This window comes from Bombina bombina, chromosome 3 (assembly GCF_027579735.1).
Source record: "Bombina bombina isolate aBomBom1 chromosome 3, aBomBom1.pri, whole genome shotgun sequence".
NCBI classification, from domain to species: Eukaryota; Metazoa; Chordata; class Amphibia; order Anura; family Bombinatoridae; genus Bombina; species Bombina bombina.
The window spans coordinates 488,338,883-488,348,363 of record NC_069501.1 but is presented as its reverse complement, the minus strand read 5'-3'; the positions used below and the strand labels follow the sequence as shown (position 1 = coordinate 488,348,363).

Sequence of the window (9,481 nt, the reverse complement as noted above, 5' to 3'; positions counted from 1 at the left end):
TGCCTCTTTCAAGGTTATGTTTAGTTTAATGGGGGCAATGAGACTTAGGGTGTTAGGGTTAAACTGCACTGGTGGGTTACAGTACAGCAACATTTAGGGTTAGGTTTAAGTTAACGTTGAATTATAGTAATGTTTAATGTGCAACAGGGTCGGCTCCAGGGGGGGGCATTGGGGGGCAAATTTTGTTTTTTTGAGATATCAGTAACTATTTTTATTGGAATAATTAATTACAATAGACAACATTATATCTGATCCGTATTATTTTATTTATAACATTATTATCTTTATCCCAGAGGAATGTGAGGCGTTTCCACCATCTTGTCTTTTCCTCTGGATCTCACTCTTCTGTCTGTACAGCTTTATCTTCTGTCTCCACCTTCTGTACAGCTTTATCCACTTTCTCTTTTATTTGTTTTTCAGACCCTGTCATCTTTTCTGGGTCTGTCTCTGAAACACTTTCCTCCCCTCTGTGCTTCTCTTTCTTTTCCTTCTTTCTCTTTTTCTTACGGATCTTTCTTTTTCCTGTATTTTCTACATCAGTGGGTTTTTTCTTTATGCATTCACTAATGCGCTTGTAAAGTGCACACACTACAAATATTACTATCAGTAGGATGCCGAAGCCACTGATGGCCATTAACTGGCTGTGTTCTATGAAGGATAGATGAAGAGAAAATGGCTGGTGTGGAACTGAGATTTCGGTTATTTTGAAGACAACCACAGAACTTTCTGTTGTATCTTCACCCTGGCGCAAGGGCAACCCTGTGTGAGCAAAGAAAACACAAGTGATTATTTTTTAAGCATTTATGACCGTGAGACAGTAATAAAGAAATTAGCAGACAATGTGCATGGCATGTAGCTGTCACATGACCACTGTGTGTGATATTGTCACTTGGTATAAAACAACATAGGACACATAGTGCTGTTGCTCATATGTTTGTGCCATTTTATCAGTTCAGTGGTCACTATCAGGTCTGCATGGGACATATTATTTTTACTGGAGACCTTGTGAGTTTGTCAAGGTCTGATATTGAGCTATGGGCTGGAGATATTTAATTACATGCACACAAAATGGCTGGAATAATATAAAACAACAATATAAAAAAAAAAATCCTGTACATTAAGTAGTGCATACAGGAAGCATTATAAAAATGTGGTCACTTAAATAGCTTTCAAGATTAAAAAGAATCATAAAAATAATGAAACTAGGGAAATCAAATAAAAACCAATAATTAAATCCTTGAGTACCCTTATTTACACCCCCACCTCCCCATGCTACAGAAGTCAGACAGTACTGACTATAGGAAGAGATTGTCGGTAACAAACTAAAGTCATTAGCAAAGAAGGAAAAAATTGTGTAATTACCTTGCAGGGCTCTCACAGGTGCTGCCAAAACTGGTTGGTACGAAACCAACAAGAAAAATATCACAAAGAATAAGCAATCCATACTCATACTCGCTCAAATCTACTCGCACTGAAACTGAGAGCTCTGAGTGTCTGCGGCTGGGATAATACAATGTGTGATGTCAATTTAGCATTGTGACATCATCACTCAGGCTCTGTGGTATTGTGGCATCGTTACTCAAGCTCTTTGGTATTGTGACATCGTCACATCTGGCTTATCTGTGGCTCATACAATAACTCTGCATTATATAGTGATACAGAAATGTTGTACTTTTTAGCTCTGTATAATGTTTCACAGTATCTGAGAATGAATGAGCAATATAATGATACAGAATATCTACATTTCACTAAATTATACTATTAACAATAAACACACCATACAGTACTCAGCATACATTATCTCTGTGTCTCTATATATTAGCATATGTTGTATCTTGACACTTTATGTGCGTCCTCTGTATATGTTGTTATTATCATGAATGTCTATTAATGTGCATAATAGACCCTTTTAATAATAATTATATGTTACATGAATTTATTAATTAGACCTCTCCTTTAAATATTATCCATTTTATAAATTATATTAGGTTTAAACATTGTGTTTCGTGTACTTAGTATTCATTACAACTCTATGTCTTTTTAGCACATTATTATACTCAATATATGTTCCATCTCTGCATATTAGGGACGTCCTTTGCTTTTTTTTTATTATTCTTAGTTTAAATGACATGTTTGTGTTTTAGCATCTTAATCAGGAATAAAATTGTCCTCCAATGTGTGTGATGCAATACTTTGGAAGAGGACACGTAGGTATGTCCAAGAATTAGGAACCAGAGCGGCTATGAGTCCTATGTCCAAGTATTATGAGCCTTGCAGCTTGGATGGTCTTCACTCTTTAGTCAGTGTAACGTTAATTTGGGAAAATAAAGTTTCTTGGAGGCATAAAAAAGTTTGTGGTGAATTGCAATAGACTGTCAAATAATTCTAAACACATTGTATAAATCATAATACAACATGGAAGCAATTGGGGAAGTGAAAACATTAGTGTCCAGAAATATACATAAAAATCTTCTGGAAAGGGAAGGGGGATGGTATATGTGGTAGTGTTGGGATTGAGTTTGGAAAGGAAAGGGAGTGACACTTAATTTGGTGTTGGCTGTATCAGGATCATTTGCCAAAATGGTTTTATGAATGTACGGTCCCACCAAATATGGAGTTGAGTCCCGCGTTCTCCAAAGTCCCTCCAACATTTATCATTTACATTCTTGTAGTACCATCTAGAGAGGAATTTATATTTGGTTTCAAGAACCCTGGCTTATATGGAGGCTTTAGCATGTGTGTAGAATATTTTACCCTATTAATTCCCTATTCCAGAGCTTAGTGAAGCTTGGGAGGGAAGCGTCCTTGGGGAGCAGTAGTAAATGGTTGTTGATTTAAATTAGATATTTTGAGGAGATGCCAGGTAGATTTGCAGTTGGTTATATGAGTACCAGGTGAAAGGTATGCTTGCGTTGATGAGGTCTATTAAAGTGAATGTAAATTTGAGGAATGAGTGCCCGGTTTTTAATAATCCTATTAAAAACAGGGGCACTTTCATTCATCAAACTTTAAATTACACTGCTTTTGTTAAAATACTTACCTTTTCTTTCTGCAAGCTGCTCCAGCGCTTCTCCAGCCTGTCGCAATCGTCTTCTTACGTCAGGAATGACGATTCCGACATCCTCCAATCATGGCTTCCCCCCGGGGGAATCATTGCCTAAAGCAACGCCGTGATTGGTGGAAGGCCGGAATCGTAATTTCTGACTTTGGCAGAGGCTTGCGACGGGCGGAGGAAGCGCTGGAGCGCTTTTCAGAAAGAAAAGATAAGTATTTTAAAAAAAGCAGTGAAATTTAATTTTTGTTGAATGAAAGTGCCCATGTTTTTAATAGGATTATTAAAAACCGGCACTGATTCATCATAATTTACATTCACTTTAAGGGTTTGAGTTTGTCTTTGGTTATCAGTCTTTGAAAAGTCACTTGGTCTAATTGTTTTTTACTCGTATGGGGAAATTTATGAAGAGAGAAGGAGATATGTGATATCAGTGAATGGGGTTAGTGGGGAAGGGTTTGATGAAATGTCAGGGTGCTCTTTGCACACTGGGATAAAATTCTCCAAGAAGTCCCGGATCAAAAGGTAGTTGGTTATAGAGATAGTTTGGGTCCTAGACGGCAGCCAACCCCGGGCGCCTAGGTTGGGAACATGCAGAAGGATCCTGTCCAGCTGGACCCACAGCTTGTCTTTGGAGTTTAAACTCCATTTTATTTGGTGTTGGATGGTTATAGCTTCTTGAGAGAGTGAGATGTTAGGAAAGCCCAAACCTCCATGTTCCTTAGGAAGATAGAGAGTAGTCCTGGGTATGTAGGGTTTAATGTGTTTCCACAAAAACGCCTCCATGGTGTTTTGTAGACATGATATGAAATGAGAGGGCAAATGGATGGGCACTGTCTGTAAGTAATATAAAATTTGTGTGTAAGATGGTCATTTTGATGATGCCAATTCTGCCTAGCTAGGAGATTGGTTTATTCTTATAAGAGGAAAGGTCTAGGGAAATGTTACTTAGCAGAAGGGCATAGTTGCAGTCAAAGAGGGAGTCTGAGGATGGTGTCAAGTATATGCCAAGGTATTTGAGTTTGTCTGTTTTGATTTTCAGGTGGCATATTTGGGAGAGGGCGCAAAGTTCTTTCTGTAGTAAGGTAAAGTTTAGTATTTCGGATCATTGCCAATGTTGTTTGAGGGTCAGTAGAACGTCGTCCACATAAAGAGATATATTAAAGCCTTGTCACCATTCCTCAAACAAGTGATTTGTTTGTTTTCTCTAATTTTTTGGGCTAGAACTTCTATAGTCAGGGCAAAAAGGAAAGGGGGCAAGGGACACCCTTTGCAAGTGCCATTAGTTATTCTGAAAGGGGGTGAAAGTATATTGTTAAAGGGACATTATACACTCATTTTTTCTTTGCATAAATGTTTTGTAGATAATCTATTTATATAGCCCATAAAGTTTTTTTTTTTTAAATTAATGTATAGTTTTGCTTATTTTTAAATAACATTGCTCTGATTTTCAGACTCCTAACCAAGCCCCAAAGTTTTATGTGAATACGCTCGACTACCTACTCCAGCTTGCTCCTGTTTGTGTAAAGGGTCTTTTCATATGCAAAAGAAGGGGGAGGGGGGAGTGTCTTTATTTGCCACTTGCAGTGGGCTTTCCAGCTACCTTTTCAACAGAGCCAAACTGACAGCTTCTAAGTAAGTTTTTAAACAGTTTTATACTGGATTTTTATATCAGTATCTGTGCATATTATTCTTTATAGTAGTGTCTATTACATGCAGTTATATGAAAATGAGTGTATACTGTCCCTTTAACCTTAATTTTTGCAGATGTGGTGGTGTATAGGAAAATAACATTGTTAATGTAGGGCTGGCTGAATCACATTTTTATAGTGCCACCTTCAGGAAGGCCCAGTTGACCCTGTCAAAGGCCTTCTCTGCATCTGTAGAGACTAAGACCAGTGGTATACACTGAGTTTTGGCGTAGTCTATGAGAAGGGCGGTGTTATCCCTAGGCCAAAAGTTCTCTGGGTATTAGATTGATAAAAGCTGTCAGCATTGAAGGGGGGGGGGGGGTCTGTGCCCAGAGGCAGAACTTTTTTTCATTTTCTGCGATGATAATTTTTTAGTGAAACATTTTCTGCAGTGTCTCTGAGGAGCCAGTGTTGCTGTGTTTGGTGCCCTTACTCAATTTACATGGACAGGTTCGTGTACAGCCTCACTGATGTCTGCTGTACATTCCCACATTGTCACTCTGCCTGGGAACCTGCTCTACTGTATTGCTGGGGTCTATATGCTTATTTTGGAGGGGCTGCTGCTCCATGCTTATAATACTGATGTATACTATATGCTTCCTAAAGGATGGCACTTAGAAATTAGTATGTATATGTGTATATGTGTATATATATATATATATATATATATATATATATATATATACACACACACACAATTGTGCTCATAAGTTTATATATCATGGCAGAATTTATGATTTCTTGGCCATTTTTCAGAGAATATGAATGATAACAGAAAAACTTTTCTTTCACTCATGGTTAGTGTTTGGCTGAAGCCGTTTATTATCAATGAACTTTGTTTACTCTTTTTAAATCATAATAACAACATAAACTACCCAAATGACCCTGATCAAAAGTTTACATATCCTGGTGATTGTGGCCTGATAACATGCACACAAGTTGACACAAAGGGGTTTGAATGGCTATTAAAGGTAACCATCCTCACCTGTGATCTGTTTGCTTGTAATTAGTGTGTATGTGTATAAAAGGTCAATGAGTTTCTGGACTCCTGACAGACCCTTGCATCTTTCATCCAGTGCTGCACTGACGTTTCTGGATTCTGAGTCATTGGGAAAGCAAAAGAATTGTCAAAGGATCAAATCCAGAGAAAAAAGAGAGAGAAAGAGGCGCCCAATAGTGTAATAATGTGGAGATAGGCAAGCAAAATGAGTACAAATATTCAGATATACTCACAAGCCTAGGTGCACTTCCAGTGCAATAATCAACAAAGCGAGGCTTCAGAGCCGCTCGGCTGACTCAATCTGATGGCAGAGGACTGGACAGGAAACGCATCCAATAGAGAGATCAGCAATCACGATACCAAGCGTGGAATATACCTAGAGGATTCACCCTCAGATGGTAAACAAGTGTTTAATGCACCCAATCCAATGCCCAGAACAAAATAGAGCAAGGTTAGGATAAAAAGTGGTGCTTTATTAAAAACAAGTTAAAATCAATGCACAGGAACACAGCAATGCGTTTCTCAGCTAATATGCCATTTCATCAGGCCGTAATGCTCCTTCCAAACCTTGCTCTCACAATTCGAAAACAGATAACGCCCCCCCAGAGCGTTGATTCCATTGGATAGGGGTGCCGGTAAGTGAACCAATCACACATCTATGTGTGTTGTGAATGAAACGTTCAAGTGTGTAGGTGGCAAGTATATCATCACATCAGTTGAGTTTTACAAATAATATCCCAATTGATATAAAATGCTATAACACAGGCTAACACAAGTGTTAAATGCCATATAACCAATATGCTTTATAGTTGTTTGCAGTGATTAGCAGCGATGATGCCTCCTTTCCAAACACTAATGAAATAAATTTAACCCATGGCGTGATAGCATTGTTGCCGTCACACCTGAATGATATTAACAGTAAATGATTATATATACATAGTGCTCCGGTATAGTAGGTTAGTGTATATGCGATACGCTAATATGTACATATAAAATATAATCTCGAATATAATGGTAAACCGAATATAGGTTAGTGTATATGCGATACGCTAATATGTACATATAAAATATAATCTCGAATATAATGGTAAACCAAATATAATGGTGTGCAATAAATAAGAGCCCTTAGAATACGTCTCCAATAGAACACTGAGACAACAAATAGGGTGATAAAAAAAATCTTACGTCAAACTTCAGCAATAACAAAAGTATATATGTAAAATAAATATATAGATGAATATACGTACAAGAAATTAGCAATATAGCAAATACGATCTAGCAAATAAATGTACATGCATGTCTAACAGAGTATACATTCAAAATATTAAAATATAATATGGGGCCAATAGTACACAATATAATGTGATAAATCCAAATGTGAGTAGGTGGTAGACAATAACCTAGTAAAGCTTAAATAAGTATCGCTATCAGATATTTAAATTACTAAGCACTATAGGTCACCAATGGCAAAAAGTGTTAATAAGAGTCCGATCTATGTCAATATTAATTTGGTAATACAATCATGGTCTCCATATATAAAACATTATTTTGGTCATTGGTATATTAAGCAACTATATAAATACAAGTATATGTCAAATAGATATATATCTCGCATATAAGATATGCATAGGGACCTTTCTATATCAACCGTAATTCATGACACACAAAGTAATAATACCATGATACTTAAATCTTGAATGAGGCAGAATTTTCCTATAACCTCAACAGAGAAATGAATACAGTATTAATTGATAAAATGATATGATGAGTGAAGACCACAAAAAGGGGCCAATAGAAGCTGAAGTGCATAAAAAGCAGATAAATCAATGTTCATGTTTAAACCCATAGGGGGAAGCGTCTTCAGCTTGTGGATCCAATATGTCTCCCTCTGTCGAAGTCTCACAAATCTGCTATACATGTGTGACTGCGATATAAATTAAATCGGAGTAATCTTTTAACAGTCAGGATTGCCATTATGTTTTTTGTGACAATGTTTGATGACACTGATTTTTGTTGTTGTTGATCACACTACAGAAATGTTCAGAGCATCTGTGGCTAACCCATCTAATGGTGCGGCCAATATATTTTATCCCACAGTTACAATTTAATAAATAAATTACATAATGGGATGCAAAAGTCAGAGTGTTCTTAATAGGATAACTTTTTTTTAGTTGTATATGACATAAAACTAGTCTCTCCATGACCAATGTGATTACACATCTTGCAGTTTCTAACGGCACATTTGAAGGCTCCTCTTCTAGCTCTATAATGCAAATTATTTGTAGCCTTTTTATTTTTATTTGTTATAGTATTAGTCATTCCTAATATAGGACCATTCTGTCCATCTGTTTATTTATATGATTCTTACCATTTTTATTTTTACTTTTAACAATTTTACTTGGTGCTAAAATATTTTTAAGATTGGGGGTCCTTTTATATACTATGGTCGGTTTTTCCCCCAACAGGTCATTGAGTATGGGGTCCCTTTTGAGGATCCTCCAGTGTTTATCTAATACTTTATGAACCAAATGGTGATTCGAATTGTATTGTGTAATGAATCTAAGAGTAGGTTTAGTGGGTTTTATTTTTCCTTTCTCAATGTTATTAAATACATTTTCCCTATTTTCAGCTCTTGCTCTAAGGAAATCTCTTACAATAATTTCAGGCGGGTAATGTTTTTCTTTAAATCTTTGTTTTAAAATTAAACTTTGTTCATCATATTCTGTTAGAGTTGCGTCTTACTCTTTTAAATTGCCCATATGGGACATTTTGCTTCCAGGGGAGATGGTGATTGCTTGAATAATCTAAATAACTATTGCAATCAACTGTCTCAAAGTGTGTGGAACAATTAATTTTACCTTTTGCTATTAAAGCTCAAATTTAAATCCAAAAATACTATTTCATGTGGATGTATAGTGCTAGTAAAAGTTATTCCTTTATCATTTTTATTCAGATGGTTAACAAATTCTCAGGCCATTTCATGAGAACCATCCCATATTAAAATTAAATCATCAATGAACCTGCCATAGAATACCAGAACCCCAAAATGTTAGGGTTTTAAGATAGTGGTGGTCGGATCGGCCCCCAGGGGAGCATACGTTTGATCTTGTATCCTTTCTGCTTCTTTAAGATAATCTTTATAGTCCTGGAGTACAATCCCACCACCTTTATCGGCCTGACGTATAACTAATTGTGTGTCATTCCTTAAAGTGTCGAGTGCTCTCGCTTCATTAGGGAATACATTTCTAAGTTTTGTTATTTTGGGAAATAGATTCAAGTTCTTCAATTACCAATTCCTTAAAGATTTTAATGTATGCATTGTTGGATGTAGTAGGGTTAAAGTTTGATTTGTTCCTAAAATTGCTTTGTATAAAGCCATTACTTAGATGTTCCATTAGCCCGTCTGGTTAGAAAGCTAATAGATTAAGAGCTTCTCGTGTTGCCATAGAATCTGTTAAAATGGGACAAAGGGAGGTTTCTTTTCATTTCTTTTCTGCAAAATATTTTTGCATAATAAGTTTTTGTGTGAACTGATTAATATCTACAAATAAGTTAAAAATATTATGAGAATTGGAAGGTCTAAATGAGAGGCCTTTTCCAAGAACTCTAACCTTGTCATCTGTCAGATGATGCGAAGACAAAGGGATTTATAATCTGTCTTCGTATAATATTTTTTATTTATAGATAGATATTAGTCGGTTCACACAAAAACTTAATATGCAAAAATATTTCTCAGAA

The 9,481-nt window shown here is 36.3% G+C and overlaps 1 long non-coding RNA gene across 1 annotated transcript in view; it reads right to left on the bottom strand.

Annotated features, from left to right (window-relative positions):
• Positions 1–242: 242 nt before the first annotated feature.
• Positions 243–9,481, bottom strand: part of LOC128651740 (uncharacterized) — a 141,161-nt gene continuing 131,922 nt past the window's right edge. Inside the window, exon 2 of the long non-coding RNA XR_008401177.1 lies at positions 243–759. This is a non-coding gene — a long non-coding RNA (uncharacterized LOC128651740). The remainder of the gene's footprint in view (positions 760–9,481) is intronic.